The following is a 16899-nucleotide window of genomic DNA, read 5'->3' as shown; positions in this document are numbered from 1 at the left end:
GATAATATAAAACTGGGACACGACACATAAATTGGTGCATGGGACTAAAGTAGGTAAATCCCCTCATTCAACCATGTATGTATGACAAATTGAGCAATCAGCTCCTAAGGGAGAGTCATTATTTTCTCCTCCTCTGCTATTTCACATCAAAATTCTTCAAGTCAATGCATGGCCTACATTGTGAATTTGCCAAATTCTCAAGAAACAGAAAAGATTCCTTTTCTGAAATTTTACGCAGTTTTTGTTTTTCATTCGGGTTTGTAACTTTTAAGCATTTGTATTGAGCAGTATACTTACAATGTAAGTAGAATTCGCAATGCTAACTGTTTTAATACATTTAAAGTTTATGATAAGAACTCATCTTTTTAAATCTTAAATTGATCTTAGATGTTTGCTGGCCAATTCTAAAGGTATTCCTTTGTATCTGGTGAGGACTCGTTATAATTTGTAATATTAGTTTTTGATACATTTTTCAGTGCAAAGTATTTCTGTTTCTTTTTCACTTCATATTTCCTTTCTCTTAACTGCTTAGAGGCAATTCGTAATTTGCAGTATAAATTAATGATTATTTATGTTAAATTGAGGCAGCACATTTGTTAATATGTTTCTCATTATCATTATTATAATTATCATCATCGTTATCATTTGGGTAAAGTTAAAAAGTTTTTCTGAGCTATTCAAGGAGGAAGGTCGTCCTGATGATATGAGTTCCAAATTTTACAGATTTTTTTTGCATCTTCACAAAATCAATTTCTAATTTTGTTAAAAATACAATAATAAATAACTAAGTACAACATTCTGCAGTCAGAGTTATGGAGACATCCTTGTATAAAATTCCCTCCATGATTCGACGACAACGCTATACAGGAAGGTTTCCCCCCGAGATGTTCCTTGTCAGAAACCTCACTAGAATTCTAAAGTGCTTTTCTTATCACTATGGTGATAGATATAACCTGAAAGCACCCCATCTATTCCAACTAAAGCCAGGGAGACCAATTTACATTTTGCTTCACTTCCGCTCGCTCGTTCGAGAGATGATGACGACGCTAGCATCAATGCAGAGAGGTCTTGAGACTCTTGTTCAGAGATTCTCTGGAACTCAGAGTACTGGCTGATGCATAGTGCACAGGTTATGATTTCATGATTTTAATTGATTATGATTATGATTTTTATTGATCGAAATTGCTCTGAGCCAATCGGATGCAGGGATTTCAGTAACTTAAAAGGTAAAGTTAAGTCTTTAAAATCAAGGTTGATTGTCAAAATATTTATTTATTCATTAGTTTCTGCATGTCATGGCAATGTACAAGTACATAGTGTTATCATCACAAAATTGAATACATTAAATTTTACATAATAATAATGTATAATTATGATAATTTACATAACTGATTATAACAAGGTTGCAGACATGCTAATGATTACACAACGAAGGGAAGGAAAAAAAACAAAGAAATACAAAAAACAAATTATTATGTGCCACAACTATTTACAAATATTTACAACAAGTGTGTGAGGCGTAACAATTATTGAAATTACACCAATCTTGTAGTTTAAATGTACAGTACAACAAATTGTGTTTTGCTAAAAATTACATCTTAGAGACAGGAATGCGTTTTACCGCTCTTTTGAAGGAATGCACTGATAATATATTCCTAGTACTATCATCATATATCTACATGTAAATCTTCGCCAAATGAACATTTTGGTATACATGTACCATTTACCACAAGAAATGATCACCAGTCGTTCTTAAAAGTCGCTCATACATGTAACTTACGAACAGCTTTATCTTTAGGAAATCATTCAATCTTACTCTTGGCTCAAAACCGATACATGTAATTCTGATGATCACTAACACAGAAAAACATGTGGGACAATGTACTAATATTACTCTGAAAAAAAACCCTGACATTTCATGGAATTCCATGCTCATTTTGCTGATTTCTCAGCAATTACACATTTTTTTCCAGAGCCACTTGGCACATATTATTTATGCATACATACAAACACTTGAGTGTTAATTATATTGGATTCTGTTCAAATTCATTTTGAGATTGTTTAATAATACCAGAACTCGTATTTATCTTTAAAACACTTATCTGTATAATGTAAATCATTGATTCCAACAGTTTATCTGAATACTAGCAATTATACATAGAATATGAAGATAAATACTAAAAAACTGATACCATTCAAATGCAGTATGGGGTGTCATGTCTGAATAAAAGCTGTTAAATTGAGCTATTCATTATCCACTCTAGGTTGGCAATGTGATGAAATGACAAAATCACTGTTCTAAGAATTCATATTGGCAACATTAAAAAAAAACAGTATTATTTTTTCATTATTTATTGACTCGGGTAATAATACTTTTTTTAACAAAAATGAAAAAGAAAAGAAAATTCATGACTGATGCCAATTTGAGGATTAAAATAAGATTAATTTTGACCTGCGTAGACTCATGACATGCTGCTATCCCTGATACATTGAACTCTTTGGTAGTGCTAATGAAGCACCTGTTACATGTAAAAGGGATTCATGGGAAGAGAGAGCATGCACTTTCACTTTCTACGACCAGTCTAACCTTCCACCTACATGTAAATTCTACTTCTTTTGATATTTCTACAGTGTACAAGTCAAATAGGATTCAAGTATCAGTGTACAGGGCAAGACTGTATTGTATTCAGAATTATAATATTACAAGTAGAAAATTTAATAGTAGTATAACAATAATAACATTCATGATATTTGGTTCTTATGAAGTGCTGGTACACATAAGTGACCAGAACAAGTCCAGCAACGGGCCCCAGCTTCGAATCATGTAGTAGGGCCTGAATAGTCTACAGGCACAGACCCTGATTGAAATTTTGATCAACAAGTGTGTCTCCATGCAAAGACTAACACATACATGTACAAAACTTGCTGTTTCAATCCTGAGCGAGAGGGCCTTCAGTACACAAGGCATGAGTAGGCTGCAATTCAGACCCTTTACTCGAGTGAAGGGTTTGCACAGCAGACGAGCTAGAGCTAGTGAGCTGACCGGATTTGTCCCTTAAATTGTTGGTGAACGGAGCAGCAAGCAGGAGAACACCAGGCCCCCATCAGGAGATACATGTAGCTAGAAATTCCAAAGAGCGATGCAAAAATCTATTATAAATGTATCATGTAAGTAATATTTGTACCACTTTTTTTCTGTATTTGTAGAATTTGTTTATATGTGTATTTGTCATTTTCTATATATTCTATTAAAAAGGAAATGTTGCTGGGCTAGTGCCATGAGCATCTTCAGATACATGCGTTTCATAAAATAAGTCCATTATTATCATAATTATACGTTTGTACATGTATTAAAGTGAGCAATACATGTACATGTATGTAAATGTACATGAAAGCAAGTCAGAAATCAGTTTATCAAAAGTGTACTATCTTTCATAACGAACAAATTCAGCAATAAGAAATCTTTCTATTGTATGGACCGAATCGTCCTCTGTGTCCTTTACTGTGGATAAACTAGGGGGGAGTTAAAAGATCTGAAAAAAAGGAAAAGTTGTTAATAATACTAATACAGGAAATCCAAAAAGAAAAACCTTCACCAACAATAGGAGAATGGCAGTTAAACAGGTTAGAGGAAACAATAAGCTTTGGACATGCACAAAAAAAACCCTCACAAAAGCATCTGAAAAGCCTTTCCTTTTTACTGCTCCACTGTAGTGACAGATGACAATAACATCAGGGCTATCAATACTTCCTGCTACACTACAATGTTCCTACAGCTCTAGTGACCCAGGGTATCAATGTCAAAGTTATCATCACCATGTAATACAAGTGGAGGGGTTGCTTTGGCCCCATTTTCACAAAACACAGCATCCCATGAGATGGAGGGTGCATTCAATGTTGACTTTCAAATTTCATCAGCAACATATATCATGATTGAAAAAGCCAATACAAAACACCGAACAGTACATGATCAGTGGTGCACTGTTCAGTGTCGAAAATATAGAAAGCTGAAGTTACAAGCAGAGTAGGCGCAGTATGGTCTGATATCAAAGCAAACAAAGCCGTGAGATTCAAAATCGCTAGCTCAGCAGCCATCCACGGCGCCCATGCCCAACTACATGTACACCCTGGGCTAAGAAAGTTTCTGTTATTTGCTTTCACACTGCCAAAATACCTGCGACTTTAGAAAAATCCCCGTGGAAATTATCGTTATTTTGACAAGTTCATGTACCTACATGTACTATTTTGCAAGTAAATTCTTTTGAGGATATTACATGTATTTAGCTTTCACACTGCCAAAAATGACCTGGCATCTTCTGATTGGGGTAAAAAATCCCCGTGAAAGTTCTTGTAATTTTGACAAATACCTACTATTCAGTGGGTAATTTCTTTTTAGGAGTATGCACTTTGCTTTCACACTGCCAAAATGACCTGGTATTTACTGATCGCGGTACACTAGATCAGGACAAATTTCCAGATCAGAAATTACCTGGAACTGACGAACTTTGATACAGTCTGAAAACACCTACATGTACAATGTAATGTCGGAGGTGGATGCTCCAGATTTGTACTCTTTTCTCATATTGCTATATGTTTCAAAAGCTGCAGCATCCACCCACACTGTACATGTAGATTATACACAACTTTATAAATAACAGTTGTGGTAACGATCTCAAAATGTGTTCGAACAGAATCCAAAAAAAGAAATAACCATCAAAGTGTTTGCATACTGTATAAATAAAATAAAAAAAAGCCAAATAGTTCTGGAAGAAAATGCATAATTGCTGAGAAATGCTGCAAAATAAGAATGGGATTCCATCAAATGTTGGGTATTTTTTAAAGTAATATTAATACACTGTCCCACATATGCGCTTCTGTGTTAGTGATCATCAGAATTGTCAAGTTTGAGCTAAGATTTCATGATTTTACAAAGATAAGTTTGCATTAATGTACCAGATCTAGATGTATGATCATATTTTGACAATTAACCTTGATTTGAAAGATTTTCTCATGAAATAACTGTTTGCTGCAACTAGTACTGTTTTTTAACTCTAAGACTTTAATGTATACACATGACAATAATCATTTCATGCACAACACTAAGAAAGTAAAATCAAATATTCAATTTCAAATGATTGCTTGATGTGAAAATTAAGTACTTCTGTTGTCGAGCTAACTGCCTTTACATTCCATAAAAAGCCCCACTGAAAGAAATTCTACATGGAGGTTGAATTGAGACCTCCTGAATACTAATATTTGAAGAGCAGAGATGCCCCTTGCCATCAACGAAGGAAGGAAACGCGTACAGAATGTGATAAATGCACACGAGACAATGTTACAGGTACATGTAGCTAACAGAATTTTAATACCAAAATACAGGAAGAAAACAGTAATACAGCCCCAAAATGAAAGTAAAAGCTGCGAAGAATAATACATGTAGATAATTTAATCGAAATAAACATTGCCAGGGTAATATGGGCACACTCTATAAATAGTCTTTAGGCACAGACTCTTTGTTTTTCAAATTTGCATAATGCACAAATTCAATGCAAAGTCTGACGTAGTGAGACTAGACAGTGGCTGGCTTGACACAGAGGCCCGAATTCACAAAGGTGGTTTTTAAAACCCTCAGTTGAACCCATGGTTTGTGCAGATTTCCTGTATAAATTACACTTAATTTAGCGCGTATCGGGTGCGTGTATAAAAGATTCCAATGCTGATGCGCACTTTTTTCACAGTACGCCAAATTGACACCTGTTACCATGGTCAAATACGCAATTTTATTCATGAGTCCACTGTTTGAAGAGTGGACTCATGAATAAAATAGCGTGGATAACCACGGCAACAGGCGTCAATTTGGCGCACTATGACAAAAGCGTGCATCAGCATTGGATATATATGTATTTTATACACGCAACCGATACGCGCAAAAATAACCGTAATTTATACAGGAAATCTGTATAAACCATGGATTCCACAAGGGTTTTAAAAACCACCTTTGTGAATTCAGCCCAATGAGTTTGGCATCTACATGTAGTCTTTACTCTAGACATGGTATAATTGGGTAAAGTGTCAAATATGAGTCCACGCATGTAGATTACACCTACAAGAATATTGTAGTAATAATGTTCACGTTTCAAGGATACGGTATTAAGTTTTAACGACTGGTAAAAAAAAACAATCGCTTGCAACCTTGTTTTACCTCATTGAAAACCTTGTTTTGCAACCTACAGGTCATCTCAAGTAGGCCTAATTGTTTATTTTCCGAATTACACTTCTTCCAGCATTGTCCCTTCATTATCACTATTGTATACACCAAATTAGATTTTTAGAATCTCTTTGTAAAGGCCTGGTCACACCGCCCGAGCGTTGTTGGAGCAGTCGTGGAGCGGAGAAAAAAAATCATCACCGCTCGCTACCGTTCACCATTTTCGATTTTGATTGTTTGTTGTTGTTTTTTTCTATTTTTTCCCCAATTTTGTGAGCGAAATTCGACCCTCTCTCTCTACCACTCCACGACCGCTCCAACAACGCTCGGGCGGTGTGACCAGGCCTTAAGTGATAGAAATTTGATGCACGTGTACTAATAAGAACCTTCAGAATTGAAGTGAATTATTGGAATTGACAGAACTTTTGGTTTAATACTGTATAGGTCTCCTCTCTGGAGTTTTAGACGGTACTCTGGGCTGGATATAAAAGATCATATTAAACAATAAAAATTTTATCAAAGTTTGAATTTGAAATAAAAACTACTTCAGATTATTCATACACGAATGGAATTTGTTGTCACACTGAATAGAACGAATGCAAATGTGTACATGTAGGACAATGCACTTTTTGCCACCTAGGATACAGAGAGCAAACTTAACCCAACATTAATGCGAGGAATGTTGCGAGCCAATACTTCATGAATGAGTGAGCAATGATGTCATTACCCCGCTAATATTTTTAACATGAAATTATAATCTACATTAAATGTTCTGCTATGGGGATGTTAACAAAATGGATTGACCAATGTTTTTTATATAATTCTTTACAATATCCGAACCTGAATTTGAAAAAAATATAGCTTTACCACAGCACACCCTTGTAACTCCATTGACTCATGTATAATACTAGTACATGTACTACATACATAGGCATGTGAGCGAGCTACCATTGAGCTTGACCTAGTTTTGTTGCTAGGCAACCACATTACCCTACACTTAATTGAGCGATACCAACAATATAGAAATAACACTGAATTTTTATGCCCCTGGCCCTACTTTACAGGTGAACTTGGGTATAGTTGGTGTTCGAAAAATTGTTACTAAATGTGTACAATGGCACTGTCATTTGGATCCAGTACAGTGAGTACCGGTACACAATACAGCACATAAATATGGACTGTCTGAAATGGGACTTCAAAACTTGCGTTAACTATGTTCACATGCTTAAAGGGATGGTCCGGCCTGAAAATGTTTATACCTCACAGATAAATTCCAGTTCTGGTAACGATCTCAAAATGACTTTTTACAGAATCTAATATAATGACCACCAAACCAAAGTGTCTGTTTGCATGAATAAAAAATGTGCCAAAGGATTCTGGAAGAAATTGTGTCATTGCTGAGAAATAAAGCAAAATAAACGCAGATTCGGTCACTTCCGTCGGGTCTTTATTCCAGCAATAATAATACACTGTCCCACGTGTGCCTATCTGTGTTGGTGATCTTCAGCGTAGATTTCAAGATTTCACAAAGTTCAGTTTATGTAAACTGTACCAGATTTAGACCCTCGATGATACAGACTTTCTCATGAAATCAGTGTTTACTGCAACTACTGGCATTTCTCTTTGATACATAATCATAAGAGAGATAGAAATTAAGAGAACTGTAGAAGGAATAAGTGACAGATAGTACAGGGGTGGTATAGGCAGGTATAGATAGGCAAAGGAGTTGGAGGTGTAGGGAGAGTACTCCGAAAGAAGAGAGATGTAAATGGAAAGTGAGAAAAGCAAAACAAAGGCATATAAATCATACATTGTATCATGGGTATACAAATACAATTTTGAAATCAATCATGATATAATATGGTAAAACACTCAAACATGTTAATTAAAATATAGGAAACCACACTGGTGAGTATTAATGGAAAGTAATGTGGAGAAAAGTAATGCAAGAGATTGCAGTTTACACATGTAAGTCATCGAGTAAATTAAACTCAACAGATTGGAGAGACTTCAAAAGTATAGACCTATAGTGGCAAATTTGTACAATTTGAGTTACAAAGAGAAAACACAGTTTAAAAAAAACACAGTATAATCATTTCTACAGTTCATCAGCCCCTTTAACCAATTGATTATCTACATGTAATTTCGCCCACGTGCATCATGATAAGCTCTGGTATTCAAGGTAGGTAATTAGTTCCTACCATCCATCAACATTCAACACTTTTTACAAGGGCATACACTGTACATGGGCAATGGGCCCAGGCGATGTGTACTTTGAAAACCTGGCCAGGTCAGGATAAGCTACATGTATATTATTCGTCAAAATATATCAAAGTTGAAAATACCCTTCTACAATTTCTCTTGGTACATCATGTACACAATACTTTAACCTGGCACTTATTCTTTTTATAATATCATCTTTACATAGAATGTAAGGTTTCAATGTTTTCTCCCTATTTTGACTCTACTGAACTTTTTTTTTTTTATTAGGGTTTAAAAAAAAATTAACCTTTGGTCTAATTTCCATTTGGTCTCATCCCGTATGCTCTACACCATTTGGTCTAAAATCCATTTGATCTATTTGTCATTTATCCCATTCATCACTTTGCTTTGACCCATTTCATCTAATATCCACTCAGAGGCCGTTCTCATTACGCTTTCTAAAACTAGTTTACTGGAAACCGATTCAGGAAACCACTTTGGAAGATCGCTTTGCTAGCGTTCTCACTTGATCACACGAAAGTGGTTTTCAAAATCACTTCACGTAAAGCGCTCTTGTTGCTATGGAAACGCTCTCAGTGGGGTGAGACGTTTCGCGTGAAATCCGAAACCGCAGCATAGGCATTCTACACCTGTTGTGTGGAGTAGCGCGCTCAAAATGTGCGAAGATTGCTTCCCAAAGATCGGTTCTGTCCTCACATACGCTAAAACCAGTTTAACGCGGCAAAGCGATCTTGAAAACTACATCGCAAGGTGGTTTTCCAAACTGGTTTGGAAGATCGCTTCCAAGACCGCTTTGACCGTTCTCACTACACGTTAAACTAGTTTCCACTAAACTAGTTTTAGGAACGTAGTGAGAACAGCCTCCAAGTCTAACTCCATACAGGCATATTCTATATGGTCAGACAGAATGCAAAATAATAATTAGTAGACTACAGATGAAAAGAAATTAGACAATTTGGGCATTGGATGAAATGACGTTCAGATAGACCAAACAACAATTAGACCGCATTGATAGACAAATACTGGCCCATGTAATATTAAAATAAATCTTAAAGCAGATACGAACCAATAGCACCATCTCGAGTCCTCAACTACTCATACCTGGCCAGTTTCCTGAATCATAATGCTAGTGTAGTCCAGTAATATTGATGCACTTGAATGATAACAGGCTAATTAACTATTCAATACATTTATACCACAATAATTATGTTACCAGGAATCAAAACAATTTTCCTCTCGAAACAGTTTAGTTTCTCTATACAAATACAATTACATGTATAGGTCAATTTATTCTCTGTAGTATACAGGACATGTAGATATCTGAAAAAGTATATTTTAAGACTACATCAAACATGAGAAACCACGCATAGTTCAACTGCATGTATTTTTTAGACTAAATATAAAACCTCATAATTGGTTCCAAAATGTTATCTCTGGCTCTCCATCCATCTTTCTATCTTCTCTTTCCCCAAATATGTCCCGGTTGTACCAACATCTAAAAAGAATTGTTCTCCAGCTACTTTCCCTCCCAAACTTTTAGATCCGGCAAAGGTATGTAAAACCACCCCATGAACCTTATCACTTGACATTTAGTTTGCAGGTGCACCCTTCACCCAAAGACAAGCAGTCTGAATATGAATCCTAAAGTCCAAAGCAATAACTTAAGCATGCATGCCCAAGGTCTCCCTCATATGAAGTTGTATTTATGCCAGTCTTGTGCCAAGACCTACTTGTTGATCAAACACTACAACATTTCAATCAGAGTCTGTGCCCGAAGACTACATATACTCGCCAGTATCTATTCCAGCAGAACAGTGATTGGCCAACAACTCAAAAAGGGCATTTCACTTCATGGGGATATATCTCCAGAAATCCCATTTGGCATCCAGCAGCAGCAGATGGGACGATATCCGTGACCGAAGGGGAACCGAATCGTGAGGATCTCTTTCACCAAAAGATGGGGTTACGTTGAAAGAGACTGAGGCACTTCCTCATCACTGCTTATATTATCCTCAGATGTCTCTTGCGCTCTTACCTTATAACCTCTTCATTTTCACTCGTTATTTTAATGTCTTTAATAAAAATGCTGGAATATGTAGATTTTGACCCATTAATGCTATATTGCTCCACCTAAATTTTAAGAGTCATTCACAATTTTTTTTCCTACCGATTTTGTTTTTGTTTTCCCCCTCTGTGTTGAAAAATGATCTTTACTCTATTTCTCAATGACCAGAGTCCCTTCTATTAGGTATTTCCAAGATACCAATTTTTTACAAAATAAAATTTGACAAAACTTCCACATTGGCTTCATGCACAATGGACATGTAGGAGAATATTATACACAGCCAGGTTGGTACTGGAGTTACATTGTAAACTAGTTTATAATCCTGTTGGGATAATGCAACCAGCATAATACACAACTGTCACTCAAGTAGACACTTTACATACATCACTCAAAATCCACTTAAGAAAATATTATTATGAACATACATTGAATTTCAATATTTTTTAGTATAGTATAGTTTATTCAAACCAAAATCAAACACATTCATAGTAATGGTATAAAGCAAGACATCAAATATTTGATTAGGTTTGGGACCCCAGTGAAGCACAGCTTGTTATCAGTAATATGTGAATAAAATATGGCAGGCTTGGTTTAATTGGTCCAATGTTTTGGTTCGTATTCATTTCAAACTGACACTATGTCTTATTGTAAGAAGGTATAATGGCCATTTGGGCAACCTAATACCTTTGTCAGTTTATTTCCGATCGGTCTAATGCCAATTCGTCCAATTCCCAACCTGTCTACTATCATTTAGTCCACTATCCACATGCCGTTTTGTCCACTCACCATTTTGTATAATATCCAGTTGGTACAATAGCCACTTAGTCCATTCATCAGTTGGTCTAATTGGACTTAGTGTTAATTGGCCAAAATGAATAAAAACAGAATGGTTATTAGACTATTAAACTGGTTATAATGGTTATTAGACTAACTGGTTATAATGGTTTAATATCTAGACATAGACAAATTTAGATAAAGTGATTATCGGACCAAATGGCTGTTAGACGAAATGTTGGATGATGGACAGAATGGCATTAAGACTAAATGATGAAAGACCATGTGATGAGTGGACGAGTTGGCAGTAGATGAATTGGCAGTTCACCCCTTTGTCTATAAACACTCGGTAATTATGAATTTCGGCTATCAATTTGGGGTTATGTTCATGTATGTTGAATTCCTGGTTCCTTCAATTTACATGTATCTTCTTGATTATGTGTTTGGAATTTACATGTACCAGCCTCTCCACTGTATTCCATTTCTTTGAATGATTGTGAATCTAAAAATTCTGAATTGATATTTGAATTATTGCAATACATTTAGTTTGTAAATTCCATGCAATTAAGATTCCATGTATGGTTATTTTCAAGCATAAATACCATACATGTATGTAGACAAAGAGAAAGTAGAGTGTTTCTGAGAATAAGACCATCTTAACTTCCTTCCTCTTGGCTAATGACTACTCTTGAGTGTATCAAATTCTCTTGGATTGTGCATGCAAGGTTGCCTGTTGAAATCTGTCGTCCTCTCATACATTGTTTGTGAATGGTTTGATGACTTCAGCCCTGGCTCCCGGGGGGGGGGGGGGGGGGGGGGGGGCCACTTACATTGACGAGTGGATACCATGCGCGACCAAAAAAACACGTAAAAAGGATGTCCTTTTCGCGATAGGGCACGTTACATACGTAACGTGATAAGGGTGTCAAAAACACAAAAATAATGAAAAAAGGGTATCTATTTCACTATAGGAAAATTACGTGTTTAGGGTCGAATTTGCGGGGATGATAAAACAAAATTAAAATGTTTTATAAAGGATGTCCTTTATGCCCCAACACTACGTGTTCAGAGTCCTATTTGCGCGAGGTGTAGAAGTTGGGTTCATACTAAACCAAATAAGGTAAAGCCGACGACCGAAGGACCCGTAACAATAAAACATTCCTGTACTTGTTTAGGGGTCCATTTCAGAGAATATTTGCCAAGAGTATCGTTTTGTTTCCAATACTTGTAAAGGGTAAGGTTTCACACGCCAATACTTGTTAAGGGGTGCATTTTCAGAATATGGAAATTACGTGTTTAGGGTGCTTTTCGAGACCCCATGGTCGCGCATGGTATCCACTCATGAATGGAAGTGGCCCCCCCGGGCCCTGGCTATCAAAATGTATCTGCAGGGAGTGCAGTAACACTGTTATCCTCATGTTACAAGTTGACTACACATTTTTTGAAGCCAGAGTTTCCTGAAAACATATATGTTATTAATTTCAAATGCAACTTGTAATATGTAGAGTTCGGGGGGGGGGGGCTCACAAGCGATTCAAACTCAAAATACTCAAAATAGCCCTGGAAAATCACCATTCACTACAATGTACTTTAGCTTATAAATCCAATGTTGGTACTCCAGGGGGGGGCAGTCAAATATATTGCTGAACACACATGCGATAAAAAAAAAAACTCATTAAATTAAAGGAGCAGTTTTTTCAGTTTTGGACACAGGCCGCGCATGCACTCGTTAAGGGTATCAAAACACAAGATTTTCAAAATAAGGGTGGTTCTGAAAGACTGGTCAATGGTCAATTGTGGGGTCAAACGTATTTTAGGGTATGTTTTTTCCACAGCTTTTTTTTTCTAAGACTAGCCAAACGTGTTCAGGGTATGGTTTTTCCCCAAGCTTTCCCCAGGAATTTTTCCTCCTTGTTTCTGAAAAAAGTTCAGGTTCTTCCTGATTGTTGTATTTTAACTCTAACTGCACTGGGAGTATGCAATACCCATGAATATAGTTTTGTCTTTGTTAGCAAGAAGACAAAACTTGTCTAGGGGTCATATTCTGGCAACAACTTGTTTAGGGGGTTATTTTGCACGTGTACAGAGAAAAACTTGTGTAGGGGGTGTTTGGAAGTAATTTGGCCACGCATGTGTACAGTAATACATTTGACTGTATATTATTATATTATACTAAACATCTGTGACATATTAACAATTAAGATATCGTTTTCAGAATATGTTTTCCGAATCAAAAGTGGGACTTTAGCAACACCGTTGATCTAGATCAAATCAGTCAAAGAGGGCGAGCCGGCAGCCGGCAGATCACCCTTTTCCCTAGACCAAAAGCTTCGGTCTCTGTTTTGTTGGTTGTTCAGCTGAACTTCGTTGGCTTCACTCACCAAATACAGAGACCGAAGTTCTAGCGCGATCTGTACAGGGGACTCAATGGTCATATGTTTATGTACTTAAGATCGGATAAAACGGGGAAGTGAATTTGCGCGACAGCCGAGGTAAGTCACTGTTTTTGTTCCTTTTAACTTCATTTTCTCCGTTTTTTGGCAATTAATGCCAAGAGGGAATATAAATTTGCACTCTGGTCACTATATTTTTCGAAATTTTTATTCATTAAAGACAAAAATTGAAAAGCCCCGACGGGGGGATTTTGCATTGCAAGTCCCCTAATGGTGGCTGCACGATAGCGAGCCGTCTGTGTACGAGAAATAAAAAAATGTTAAAAAACTCCTCGAAACAGACGGCTGCCAGCTGTCTACCTTTTCCCATAAGTTAGACGCTGTAGATCAGCGTTGTAAGAACCCCCAACATTAAAAGTCGTATCTAGGTAGAACTAGGTCTAGAAAAATCAGAAAATGTTTGAAGAAAAATTCCAAAACAGCAAAGTTTCAAAGTAACTTCTGACATCATGGATACATGTATTCAGCTGGAGCTGATCTCACTTTAATAATATTTTTGGAAGTTATCACTTCCTTATTCACACAAAGTAAAAAAGAATGAATAGCATTGCATTGAAAACTAAATTTTGTAGGCAAAAACTAGCACCAACACCATTCTCCCACATTCTCAATGATCCTACACCATCCACAACCCAATCATAACAATGCAGAACAACCCAACGCCATCGACCATCGCATCGGACTGCCGAGGCCGTGAGCGCTTCGCTAGCAGTTTCTGTAATTGCCCGTGTACAGGCACTGAGCGACACGGGTCTGTGGCACACACGGGGAAGTGTTGGGCGAAGTTGCAGAGCAATTTACGCACACTGTTCATTGATTGAGATTCCCTTCTTCACAAACTGAAATGGCACTCATACCTGCGATATTATAAATCATTCTCTGAACGACAATTTTGCAAACTTACCAATATTAATCCTTAAACTTTCCAATACCCGAACCTCGGGGTCTGCCGACTCCTCAGCCATTATTACATTCCTCAAGAAAAACTTTCTCCAGAAATTCCAGTTCCAAATAAAATCCAATACCTGTGTGTAATGTGTTGCGCCAGCTACGCGCGGAATGAATGAAGTAAAGGAATAAAAACATCAAAGAAAACTTTTATGCACGTGCGTCGATCGACAACCGCGATACGCACACTCGATCTGAGCCAGACTAGACACACAGTACACGTCCAAAAAAATTCAATGTCAATTTTACTTCAAACTTCAAAAAATATCTCATCCTCAAAATTGAAACACATGCACACTAGTCCTCAAAAGTGTGTTTTGAAAATGGACAATAAGAATCATCTCCTTTCATCACCTTTTTCCTGGACCATGATATAAATAATGTACGGTACTGAAATATAGGCCTATATTAATCATATTGAAGAAACGTATTAGATCTATGGGCCTTCTGATATTATCATTTAAGAAATTAAAGAGAGATTTATTAAAGAAACAAGCAAATTTGCTGCATATTAAGGGTGGGTCCAGGTTTATCAGATAGGTTTGATAGTTTCCTACTAAAGCATGTAGGGATCGAGTGTGCTACTCTCAAATCCCAGCTAGCGCTAGGGCTAGATCATTATAGATAACTATTGTTTCTTTATCTCTTTAACCTCTTTTCTCTATTTCCCCGCTCCTTGAGATATACCATACCATATGAAGACTATGAACCCCTCATTACACCCTCTGTATATTAAGACCACCCCCCCCCCCCCTCCAAACCCAGGGGAATAGGACAAAGACAAAATTGAATTTGGAATTTAGATAATCTCTCTCTTTCTTCTCAATTTCTGTTAATATATCTTTTCTACAAAATAGAAATATCATCTCCAAGTAAAGGGTAGAGTTTAATAACTTGGCTTGAGTGTGTTTTTTGCGCGTGTTTGCAAATTAAAGTATTATGCTTAAAGGGGAAGTTCATCCTGACAAAAATTTGGTTTTAGTTAAAGCAGAAACAAGAGGAGCACCTCTGGCAGTCTTGCCTGCATTACATGCTAACTTTGAAACTGACTATAGAATAATTCACAATAAACATCATTCATATGGTAATAAAATACTACATTCATTGACCAAAAATGACATTTAACCTTGATTATGAGACCTAAGTCTTGTGCAAGATAATCAGTTATACTTGATTACACTTATGTCCACAATTCATAAACTAGATCCATAAACCTAAGTTATGCTCGAGTGACATTTAAAAACTTAACCTTAGGTTAAGATTTTGATATTGATGTAACCAGGGTCTCAGAAAGAATATTTGATTACCGCCTTATATCCATTTTTTTTGTTTCATGAAATAGGTCCATATACATTTAAAAAACTTAACCTTTGGTTAAGATTTCATGTTGATGATGCTGCCGTCAGGAAAGCGTTGCCTATAGTCAACAAACAAAAATTGAGATAGATAATGGCAAAGGTTTGATGAAAATCCATCCAAGAATTGAGAGTTATATGCTTTTGACATTTTCCGGACATAACAGACAATCAGCTCCTCTATATGTAATGTGATTTTAAAAAATGCAATTTTCTCAAAAACTTGGAAGTGATTTTATTTTTGAAGGGGATAAATCATCAGACACATTATTTCATACCTGGTTTTATTTTAAGAAAAATATTTTATTCATCATGTTTCATTAAAAAATTGGAATTTATGGAATTAATATGACTCGCATATGGTGGACAAATTAAAAACATTTAAAAAAAAAATCACAACTCTCTTATCTGTGATGGATTTTCAACAAACCTTCACCAATACTTATTTTTCTAATTTTCTATTTCTAATAAAACCAACTTACTGTCAGGGTGAAGTTCCCGTTTCATCTCTCAGGCAGACAGCAACATGCAAAGGTCAAGATCAGTCAAGGATTAAATGAATATATTGCTTCATTTATTGATGTACATGTCCAAAATATTTTCTTATTCCATAGAATTAATATTCAAGACATCATCTGTCAGGTTTATTCACTGGACCGGAAAAGAAGCCTGGGTCCTGCATTACAAAGAGTAAAGATTGATCCGATCAATTGTAACTCTATGGAAACCCATCAGTGTCATAATTTTTTAAACAGGAAATGTGCAAAATGTCCTGAGTCAAAAGGAGAACACATTGAACTGTCAAGAAATCAATGAATTTATGGATATACATTCATATCTAGAATTTTTTTTTGCAAACATGCATTTTATATG

Source organism: Lytechinus variegatus, chromosome 16 (assembly GCF_018143015.1).
Source record: "Lytechinus variegatus isolate NC3 chromosome 16, Lvar_3.0, whole genome shotgun sequence".
Taxonomy (NCBI): Eukaryota; Metazoa; Echinodermata; class Echinoidea; order Temnopleuroida; family Toxopneustidae; genus Lytechinus; species Lytechinus variegatus.
The sequence above is the reverse complement of the archived record's forward strand: the minus strand, read 5'-3'. Positions refer to the sequence as shown.